Here is a 10,883-nt window from a genome sequence, read left to right as displayed (position 1 = left end):
GAAGTATGAACGCGAGCACAACTCAGGCCTTGGGACTCGGTGCCCGTTATCTGAAACTAAAGCATTTGGCAAACCAGATCGACTACACTTGCCCCTTACTGCAGCCATCGTAGTATCGGAGGTTGCCCTCCTGTGTTGAGCAACTTCGATCTACTTAGTATGAGAATCGACCTGATTACTGACCTTAATCCGTGAAAGACTCACCTACTCACCTACCTACTGGGTCCTAGGAACAACCAGCCTTCGGGTATGTATAAATGACTAGGGTTTTTTTTTTTAGAACGGCACCCGTGAGGACAAAAATCCCACGTATCAATTTTGTGACCGATATCCCTTACGCTCTCTTTTGAAGGAAACTTACGTCTTCCGCAGCCTTCATTTGCACACCAGCGTCCCGGAGTATCACTGCAGTGCCTTCCCCGATGTCGCGCTCTCTGCTACTAGAACGTCGTCCAACTAGACCGTGTTTATTTTAGAAGCAAATCTTTCCTGCGTTGAAAAATAGATGGAGCTGAAGAAACACCGAACAGCGATCTGGTATAGAGAAACACATACATCGTGAGCGTCTCTATAACTATGTTAAGAGAAGCCTCAGGACGAAGGCGGCCAATATTTCGAACAGAGGCTGTTCTTCTGGGCCTCCCAGAAGAACAGTAGTTTCTGTCCTCTTCCGTAATAACTTCCTGTTTATGTCCTTTAAATTTCAAATCCTCAAATTCGACTGAGATTTACTTATATTCGTTGAAATGCCGCCATAATGGCGACATAAAATTCGGCCGCGGGGCGCTCTGAGCCCCTGGTGAGCGTCGCCGCGCCACCGTAGCAGACCACGGAAGTGACGCATATTGTTCGTCATGTTGGACTTACTGACGTTCATTTCGCGGTTGTTTTGCGACCGGAGGTTGATTTTCGAGACAAAAAAAAAAAAAAATGTACATGCTAGTGAAGTGTTTCCTGACTGCTACAGCCTGTTGCCAACTTCTTTTCGGCAACGCGAGGATGGAGTGTTTCTTGGACGAACGACACAGGGACAGACAGCACAAACTAGCGCCAAACATCAACTGATGTTTATTACAACGACAATCCTACCGAAGCTGCCCCCCAAATCTTTCCCAAGGTAGATGACCTCATTCTCTCTAGGGGTGAGAGACCTGCTGATCACATTACTGGCTGTCTCACCTTGCGTTCGGCCAGAATATGTTTCACAACCAACATGCTCTAGCTTTTTCGATGACTGTCATATTTCAATTGTTTCCGAAAGACGGGAAACTTATTCTCGCCGCAAATCCGTCTAGGCCTATTTGGAAACAGGAGAAGTAGTGTGCGGGACATTTTGTTGACGAATGCTTCAAACAAATCCGGAAGTGCTCATTAGCTGTGACTTGTGAACGAAGTACATGAGGCTGAAAGAAGGAGGGTCCCTTCTGTATTTTCACGGGAACGGAAGGCACAAATCTTCACCTCCACTTGGCGTTTCGGCGTACGTCTGATAAAAAAACAAAGAAAAAAGGAGAGAAATAGGTACGTACGAACCCATCTCTCATCGGATTTTTCGCCTTCAGACTTCCACGAGATCTCCGAACATTTTGAGGCGTTGTTCGAAATTCGCCGTGTTCACCTAGCCGCCGCCCATGGAGCTCGAGGAACATCTGACGTCACGCACTCCCCAGTTTCTCCCGCAATGATTTCCGACAGCGGGCGCGCTCCGTGGGCGATCGTGTCGGGCGGGCAGCCCAGCGGGCTCGTAATCGTCAAAGATATGCCCATCCGTACACCGTACTCACAAAATACTGGTGGCACCATATAATCCTACGTAAAATTTACACCTTGTTCTGAACTTTTCTCGCAATTGACAAATTTCGCTTCTGTTGTCCTTTGAAGCGTGTTTTTTAGCCTGTGTTTTTATGTATTGACTGTTTTCAACCGGAGCATGCCGATGTCATCTAACCATATAGAGTGCCTTCTGCTTGTAGCTTCGCCGCTGGGTCGTTATAGCGAAAATAAAACAAATAAAAGCATCACGACCACAGATTAGTGCCAGTTTTATCGCTTCGTTGATAGTCTTTCCTTGACAAGCTCCATTTCCCCCAAGCACCACAATTTGCTCTAAATAGCGTAACAATCGCAGTCAAGCTTTCCTGGGGTCTGGCCAGATTACGCGACGTCCATCGCACAACTCGAGAGAAACAGCGCGAATTGGAGAGCCAGCGTCAACCTGCATGACTAATGGAATATCGTTGCGAACGAATTTGCGGCGTACTGGCTCAGTACGGCTTGCCCTGCTGCAGGAAAGATAGATTGCAGGGCGTAAAGCGTGTCTGTCATTGCTAATGGCACGTGTTTTTGTCTTTGAAGCTCTTTCAGCTTTGCTGTCGCAGACGATCGCTAAATGGCCCGGTCTTCCATAGTAATAACATCTGGCGCTTGCTTTCATATTTACAATTCCTCTGTTGGGCCCCAGGGAGTCGAAATAGGATCCCAACTTTATCAGCTGACTTCAGCCTTCGATTGTGTTTCTCGAATTTACAATATTAGGCAATCACCCGTTTCTTTTACGGTATCATGACCGCAGAGTTTGCTAACGGCTTTAACCGCAGGGCTGGTTCCGCTGCAAGTGCATCTGATCTGCGTCTTTCAAAGTTAGATCCCTGACTTCTGGGCCCCGAATGCCACAGACGACACAGTCTCGACACAGTCACAGTCTCGAAACATTCGATCCAACATCGTGCCAAGGTTACGAAAGGCTGCCGAGCGCATGTTTTTTACCACAAAGTATTGGACAGACTTACCCCCCTGTTGGCTACGACAGTTCAATCGGAATGTCTCGGTAGTCTTGTTAGGTTTACGTGCGTAGTAGTCATCCATAAGCTTCATAACGTCGTCGCAGATGAGCCCAGTGGAGCTTCATTGATGGCCATCTTCCTCCGAGGACTTGAATGTTGACGCTGTGTCTCTGTTGTCAGACGCTAGTCACGCACTTGATTATTGCTGGAACAAAGCGCTTTTAGTTGCAGGGTCCCCCTCGTAGCTGCATCTGTAATGGCGTTGCCCTCAAAGTAGTATTCCACTCGGATTTTATGTGCTTCCCACTTACCTGTTGCTTCGTCAAACTGTGGGATATTGCACTACCCCCCCCCCCCCCCCCTACTCGAACTCGATATCTTCTCGCCATAATTCTGTAAGAATCATTGAAGATGACCCCCAGTTTTTCAGGTGTCGCAATTCCGCTCGTTGCCACTGCTACAGCCTCACCCCGTTGCAGTCACAGAAGCGTTCTAAAGCATCAGGGAAAGAAGGTTGCAGAATCGGCGTAACATCGCATGCGCTAGTGTTATCTTGTCTGGGTGGCCCTGATAACAAGGTAGTCTAGTCACTTTCGCTCCAATAAACAGCGGTGCAACCATAAGCCTCATAAAATAAACAGTTTAGACGAAAAGGGACAATACTTTCTGGAGAATATATCGGCCCAGGGGTGCGACAGTCGAAGCAATTCTACTTTCATATAGGAGGTCCTCTTTTGGCTCTGCACATGACTTCTCGACGTAGACCGACGAAGAAAGTGCAGTGTGTCTTTCTATGTCAGATGGATTGTGACTAGGCCATTAGGGTACACGCTAGCTCCAGTTGTGTATGACATCACCTTGCGAGCACCTCTGGAGTTCGTAGCGCTACAGATGTTATGTTTAGCGGTAACAGCATTTGTTTCTGGACGTGTGCAGCATATTTTTTACTTTTTTGTTTTTTTCTACTTTGGGTTAGCTCGTGTCTTTGTGCAACTTTTTTTTTTTATGTCGTGGGAACAAGGAGTAAACGTGAGGAATGCTGGCAGGTTTGCTGTGCAGCTTCCATAAATTTTTACAAATGTCCTCTACTGTTCTGAGCAAGGATTTAGCGTATTATTTTAATTAATTTTATTTTAATTATTTGCTTTCACGCTTCGACGGGTGGCGTGACAACTGAAGAGGGACGTACACGCCGTACACGTCCTTAAGTGCAAAATAGCGATACGGAAGACACGACGCAATGAGATTTTTTTCGACCACGCGAGGATTTAAGGTTACTATAGATCGCTGACCATCATTCTCACACTTAACAAATAAAATATCCGCAACATCACCCCTATGCAACCCTACAAGGGTCTTCGTCTTCTCTTGTCTATACCCTGGTGGTTCTCTGCCAAAACAACAACGACGACCTTCATACCAACGCTAAACAGGAAACAGCCTCAAACACTGGTCCATACATCATCCTTTCCAGTCGGTCCGATAGCGGGGCATATTTTCGTTCTGAAGCGCGGCCTTCCGCTCAGTCACTGCAGACACATATAAATATATACAGTCACGCGCACCTCAAAGACAAAAAAGAAATGCAACGGAAGAAAGCTCCATTCAGCGCTCCCGTAATTCGGTCTGGAGCCCCTCACAGGCTGGGGGCCACACCACTTGGGAAATAAGGTTCCCCCAGCGCTCTAGGCCACACACGCGGCAATTGCCGCGATAAAGGCACGCTCCTTCATAATGCACCTCAAAAATGGCGTAGCCCCCCCCCCCCTTCTTTCTGGAACAAAGCGAAAGACCAAGCCGCCGAAATACAATAATTCGTTTACATCGAGGTACCTTATACCAACCTCATGGCGTATATTTCCTCCCCTATGATATAGCTGAAGAAAAGCGGGGGGGGGGGGGAGTAGTAGAAGAAGCCCGGTGCAAATTTCATTTTCCTGAGGTCGGTAGATTCGAGCGCTGAGTGGCTCATCTGTAACCGACAGCAGTTCTTCCTTGGCCTTGCGGCTGAGTTGATACTGAAGTACGTTCGCGCGCGGGGTGGATTGGGAAGTGACGGAAGGGCTGGGTTAAGGTTTTTCTTACGCTTTGCTGTCAATATTGCAGAGAGCAGTTACGGTTGTAATGTCTGCGGTGCCCTGTCTTCAAGAAAAAAAAAGCCATCATGACGATCTTTATCGTGAAAAGATGACGATGGGAACCTTCCCGATCATGTGTTTCTCATGGTAATTGCTAGGAGCAGAGTGACGTGGGCAGTGTATGATGGAGTTTGCGTTCGCCATAAAGTTTGTTTTTCTTCTTTCTGTTCAGCGTTCGTTCCAGTCTTAGTACTGCAAAGAGGGCTACTTGAAATACACACGCAAAGTTCTAATAAGACAGAAGGAAAGAGAGGAAGAGAGAAAGATATTGAAGAGATAGTTCGCTCCCTGAGCTAATTGAAAGTGATGCCTCTGGCAGGAGCATTTCACTCCAAACAACTCTTCCGCAGGACAGTTCTCTCGAAATCGTTGTATTACCATAGTTATGGCTTGCAGCGCGGGTAGATCAACAGGGAGGAAAAAACTAGAGATGTAAGATGGCACAGAGGTAGGGGGCAAGCTGATGGACGAAATCCATAGAAAATGGGGCCTGAGTTTTTGGTGAAGAAGAGAGCCTACTGTGGCCGGAGTGTCTCCAGAGAGCCTCCAGCTAGAAACGCTACAGAAGGAGAGCCTCTCTATAGAGAACTTCTAATTACAGAGCCCCTCATCCGCTCGCGGGACGTTCCATGACATTCACTCTGGAGCTGGTCACGTCGGAGCGAAGAAATCCAGGAGACCAGAAGATATCGAGCCAACAGGAGGCCGTGAAGCTGCTGCTACTGCCAACACCACCTAAAGACAAAGCCTGATTGCTTGCCGCGTGGGAAGCCGCTGATGGTCACAGAAAGCCTGTGTCTCAAAATCGTCTTCGGCGACTGGCTGACATCTTGGCTAGCTGCGACGATTGGTTGACTTTATATGTCTGCGTGCGATGCAGTGAGAGGCGAGCAGTTCCATTGCCGCCACCACCACTGAGTGCAAGGTGGCACATTCTGCGCGTTTTCCTTTGCTGTATCCAGGTGGCGTTGCTACTGCCTTGCCTATAAAGTCCCTGGATTGGGAAAACTAGCGACGTCTTTTTCCTTTTCCCGCCGCGACCTTTCTTTCGGGACCGAGCTTTCATGGCGGCCACAGCATAGGTTTGCACCAAGGAGTTTATATGTATACTAAAACTGTTCTAAAACTTTCTTTTTATTCTAAAACTTTTCGGTATACTTTTTTTTTCTTTTCTAAACATACAATTGCCTGACGACCAATCACAATCGAGATTATATATTATACCAGAGGAGGTTATAAACCAGAATTTCTCTTCTAAAGAAATTCTGGTTATAGCCTCCTTGGTTTGCACAGTGGGTTTGCATGGTCGCATGGTACGGCCGCCATGAAAGCTCCAAGATCGCGGCGGCAAGATCAAGGAATGGCGATACTTTTCGTAATCCAGGAGCCATATTCTCGTTAAAGTAATCGAGCTCGATTACTTTGTGTCTCGCATGTGATTGGTCGTCAGGCCTTAGTGGCCACGCCTTCTTCACGTAAAGACCAATGACTGGCAAAGACACAAAGTAATCGAGATCGATTACTTCGACGAGAATAGGGCTCCAGGGACTTCACTTGCCTAGTCTGTTCCGGTCAGCAGATTGTGGGAACGCCCCAGTAACGTCACAGTGTTGTCACATGACATCGCGTGTACGTCTCTAAGCGCGTGAATTTCAAATCGCGTGCATTCCATTGCTCTGCGTTCCTGATATTGTACAACTTCACGATCGTTTAGCGGTCGTCAAATTCGCGAAAATTAATGCATCGCGAATAAAAATACGTTTACATTGCCATTTCGTGTAAACAAGATGTCTTCATAAGTCTATGTATACTTACTTAGAAGATACGAAGGCAGAAAAATAGGCGATGTCAAGTTGCCGGTGGTGAGTAAATCAAAGAGTGATATTAAACGGTAGGAGCAACTTATTTATTTACACATGGTAACAAGACTTTCGTGCACGAGACTGCACTTCTTCAGGTTACAAACTTCTTCAGGTTTTGTAACCTGAAGAAGTGCAGTCTCGTGCACGAGAGTATTGTTACCATGTGTAAATAAATAAGTTGCTCCTACCGTTTAATATCACTCTTTGATATACTTACTTAAGGCACCGACAACAAGTAAGTGGATACGAGCCCTATGGTTTGCGAGGCTGTGCTGTTAAACATGGTCTGGACTTGCAAACGTTCTTGCACTTATGACGGGAGCGAGATGTCGGCGTGGTATGCTCATGCAGGATGTTTCACTTAAAGGTATGATCGCATCCGGAAACCCATATATGAAACCGTTGGCATCGGCCGACAATCCATCCGGCTGATTTTTTTTTTTCGTCAGAAAAATGCTTGGATATAACATATGGTGTCTTCGACTGGCCTTCCCGATACTCCGAGCTGGAGCAGATTAGACCGCATCTTACTTCAGCTCCAAACCGGAAGAATCGTGCAGAAACTGAACGCGGCAGGTTCGATGAGCAGTGGAGCGGAGAAGGAAAGTTAACTCACGTGACTTGTGATGTTAACCTCGTAGTCAAAACGACGACGACGCAAAATGCAGAGCACGGCTGGCATGGCGGAACAGAAACACAAGAAACACTACTCAGCGGAACTGGCGCGGTCACGTGACCGGAACCCAACGAGATTTTGCAACCGCTCCGACGGCGTTGGTGAGAGCACTGTAGAGAGCTACGAGTTGGAGGAAGGAGCTCCAAATGAGTCGAATGCAGTGAGAGCGCTCTGTTTCGATCAGTCGGAAATGAAACGTCGCTCTAGAGCGCTCTACAGCGATCGGAACCAACCATGTCGAAGACACCATTAGATAAACGAATTTTAAAGATCAGCGCTGCTTCCGCGGCCGCAGAAGCTCATCCGGCGTGACATCACTACATAAGCGGAGGAGTGAGAGGGCGTTTTTCTCGTTTTTCCAGAGAGCGAATTCCGGCGTACTCTCAACATTCGGCGTCTGCTCTCGTCACGTATTCCACCGAATAACAGTCAAACTCCGCCGCCCTTTCGCGTGGGATTTTCGAAACCGTGGTCAGTGCTCCGCCACGAGGAATGAAATGACACTATATCGTTTCGAAATTGGCTGAAACGTAAACAGCGAGAAATAGCTAGCCGAGGCAGGCTACAAACCCAGACGACACAAATACATAAGCCCCCCGACACCCAAAAATCAATGAAATCAAACTATACTCAGAAAAAAAAAATCGAAAATTGATCAGGAGGGTCCAGGTTCGTATCCTGGCGTCAGCACCTTTTTCTGAGTTTTGATTTCATCCACTGAAACAGATGTCACCGTCCCTTTAACGTGTTCAAAAATCGTATTAAAAAATTCTACTTGACTGAAAGTCATGAGGTCAACGCTATTTTGTCTCGGGGGAGCTTCTACATGACTTCCGAGCACATTTGATCAATTTTATGTCGCGAGAAATTGCCAAGCCAACCTCACCTCTTTTTGCCAGAAACTCAAAAGCGCATGTCGGATTTACCCCATTCCGTTGCAAAATATATTATCTACTACAATAATAATAGCCGACAAAAAAAGAAAAAGAGTAAGATGCAGATGATCAATAGGTTTGTTGGTTTGTTTGTGTGCGCGAGTGTGTGCAGCGTGTGCGTGTGTGTCACTCAGTTTTCTGCAACGGACACGACGATCTCCTGACACCATCGCGATCGCAATTTACGAGAAAAAAAAAGCGATGTTGACTTCGCAAATTTCAGAGTTCAATAGACCTCTACCGTCATCATGACGTTGGTAGACAGACTGAAAGCGAAACAAATCGGAACGGGAGGGCTGGGTTCCACGTATGGGCACTTGTTCGTTGCCTCCAATTGAAAGAAAAGTAGGACCGAAGGTCGCGTCCCTTTCAGGGACCATCGTGAACCCCTGAAGACCGTGGCTTTCGGGGGTGACCTTGTTCGCCCCTATAGCTTCGAGCGTAGTTCAACTCTACCAAAATTGGTGGCGCTGTGGAACACTGTGACGTCATTTGTTGACAAACAGGGAGGGGTCTATTCTGAAAATTATATTTCTTGTAACTTAAAACTGGTAAAAGTGGTTGGAAGCCATGGCAAAAAGCTCCCCTGAGATATACAGCTATCAAACGGCCAGGTTGTCAAGAGGGTGGTTGTCGGAATACATCCTGGGCAGAGCGCATGTAGAAATGTGTCGAGAAGTTACCTGAAAGCAGCACCAGAAAGTTCAAGGGAAACAGAACAGCGCACATCCGTTACCAAAGTTGTGGGGAAACGTTATGATAACTTATCGTTATCTCGGTACGTTCGCCACCGACGCCGTACGGAGGCGTGATCTTGTTGTCTGGACTTGTTTTGTGGCGCGAAGCGAGCGCCCTTAAAGTGCTTAAAAGGCGACGCTGCTGTGAAAAAAGGGGCCTTCTGCTGCTTGTCGGCTAGACGGTGCGGATCGGAGAAGTCTTTCGGTATGTAATAGACTGTTGTTTGCATTGTATTTCTTGCGTTGCATCTCTTTGGCCGGGAAACCGGCGGTGGTCCTGGTGAGTAGGTCTCGCCTGCCCTTGGAGGGCAGTGGGATTACCACAAACTGGCGCCCAACGTGGGGCCAACAGCCGGTTGGCTAAAGAGTTGTGCGGGAGTTGTGCGTTGTTGGAGACTTATCAGACCCTTCCGCCAGGAGGTTCCTCTTGGCGTTTTCTGACATCTTTCTTTTTCGGTCTCTAGACAATGTCGCAGTCTCGCAGGCACCTTGCAGGCCAGAGTTTCTGCCAAAGTCATCACGCCTACGGACTCAACTAGCAGTTAGAGGTCCTCCCGCTTCCGGTCTGTGGCCACATGGACTGTTGTGGCAGACGGTGCACCAGCCTCATGGGCCACTCGTTCGAGATGGCCTGCTCAGTCGTGGCCTCTTCGAGGGACGGATTTGGGCCAGGTCCCCGCACCTTTCCGGGGCTTGACATCGAACAGCGTCACCCGACGGATCCCGTATACGGAGGAGCGCCGTATTCTCTGTCCCGCCTCCCAAGTGCCCAACATTCATAGGATATCCCATCGCAGAGGCACACTTCATCGTAGAGTTGAAGCTGTTCGTGCTCCACGAGTTGCTCTGGAGCATGTGCAAGCCATGATCGCCAGACATCGTCCAGATCTCCTACGACAGCCAGAAGCTCAACTTGATGTGCCTCCCGAGCGCATGGACAATGTGCTGATGTCAGTGGCGTATCTAGGGTGTGGCAGGTGTGGACAGGTGCCATGGGCGCCAGGTGAACAGGGGCGCCATTATGTGGTCGGGTGTGAATGTGCCAGGTCGGGCACTCAACCTGGCACATTCATAAATGATCTAAAGCACCCGCCATTAGAGAGGTTGTAGCGTGAAACCTAGTGCGGACCACACGAAAACGCATCCCCAAGGACATCATGTTAACCATGTTGCCATGGGCGCAGGTAGCTCTAGATACGCCACTGGCTGATGTCTCCGATGACCTCTGAATGTGAAAAGCAGCCCTGACCGTGTTTGTCCCTTTGTTTTTGTGAACTCCCAAAAGGCTGTGTGACAGTTCGGTTTCGGACAATCTAGTCCATCTTAACTTATCGTGATCTCGGTACGTTCGCCACGTTCGACGTCGTACGGGAGGGTGTCTAGTTATCTGGGCTTGTTTTGTGGCGCGAAGCGAGCGCCCTTGAAATGCTTAAGAAGCGACGCTGTCGTGAACAAAGGGCCTGCTTACCAGCTAGACGGTGCGGATCGGGAAATTCTTTTGGTATGGAATAAACTATTGTTTGCATTGTATTTCTTGCGTTTCATCTCTCTGGCTGGCAAATCGGCGGTGGTCCTGGTGAGTGGGTCTCGCTCTCGCCTGCCCTTGGAGGGCAGTAGGATTCCCACAAAGTTCATACCCAAATCGCCTTCTAGCCCGTTTACCTTCTAATGAGGACAGGTCTAACGCGATGCGAAAATCTGCTTCTTGGACAAAACGATTGCAGCACAATGTGTGGTTAAACGTCCTCTGGA

The 10,883-nt window shown here is 48.1% G+C and overlaps 1 long non-coding RNA gene across 1 annotated transcript; it reads left to right on the top strand.

Annotated features, from left to right (window-relative positions):
* The first annotated feature begins 9,249 nt into the window (after nucleotides 1-9,249).
* LOC135387484 (uncharacterized) lies at nucleotides 9,250-10,661 on the top strand. Its single transcript, XR_010421146.1, has 2 exons — nucleotides 9,250-9,336; nucleotides 9,596-10,661. It is a non-coding gene; the product is annotated as an uncharacterized LOC135387484 (long non-coding RNA).
* The last annotated feature ends 222 nt before the right edge of the window (nucleotides 10,662-10,883 follow it).

This window comes from Ornithodoros turicata, chromosome 3, assembly GCF_037126465.1.
Source record: "Ornithodoros turicata isolate Travis chromosome 3, ASM3712646v1, whole genome shotgun sequence".
Taxonomy (NCBI): Eukaryota; Metazoa; Arthropoda; class Arachnida; order Ixodida; family Argasidae; genus Ornithodoros; species Ornithodoros turicata.
The sequence above is the reverse complement of the archived record's forward strand: the minus strand, read 5'-3'. Positions and strand labels throughout refer to the sequence as shown.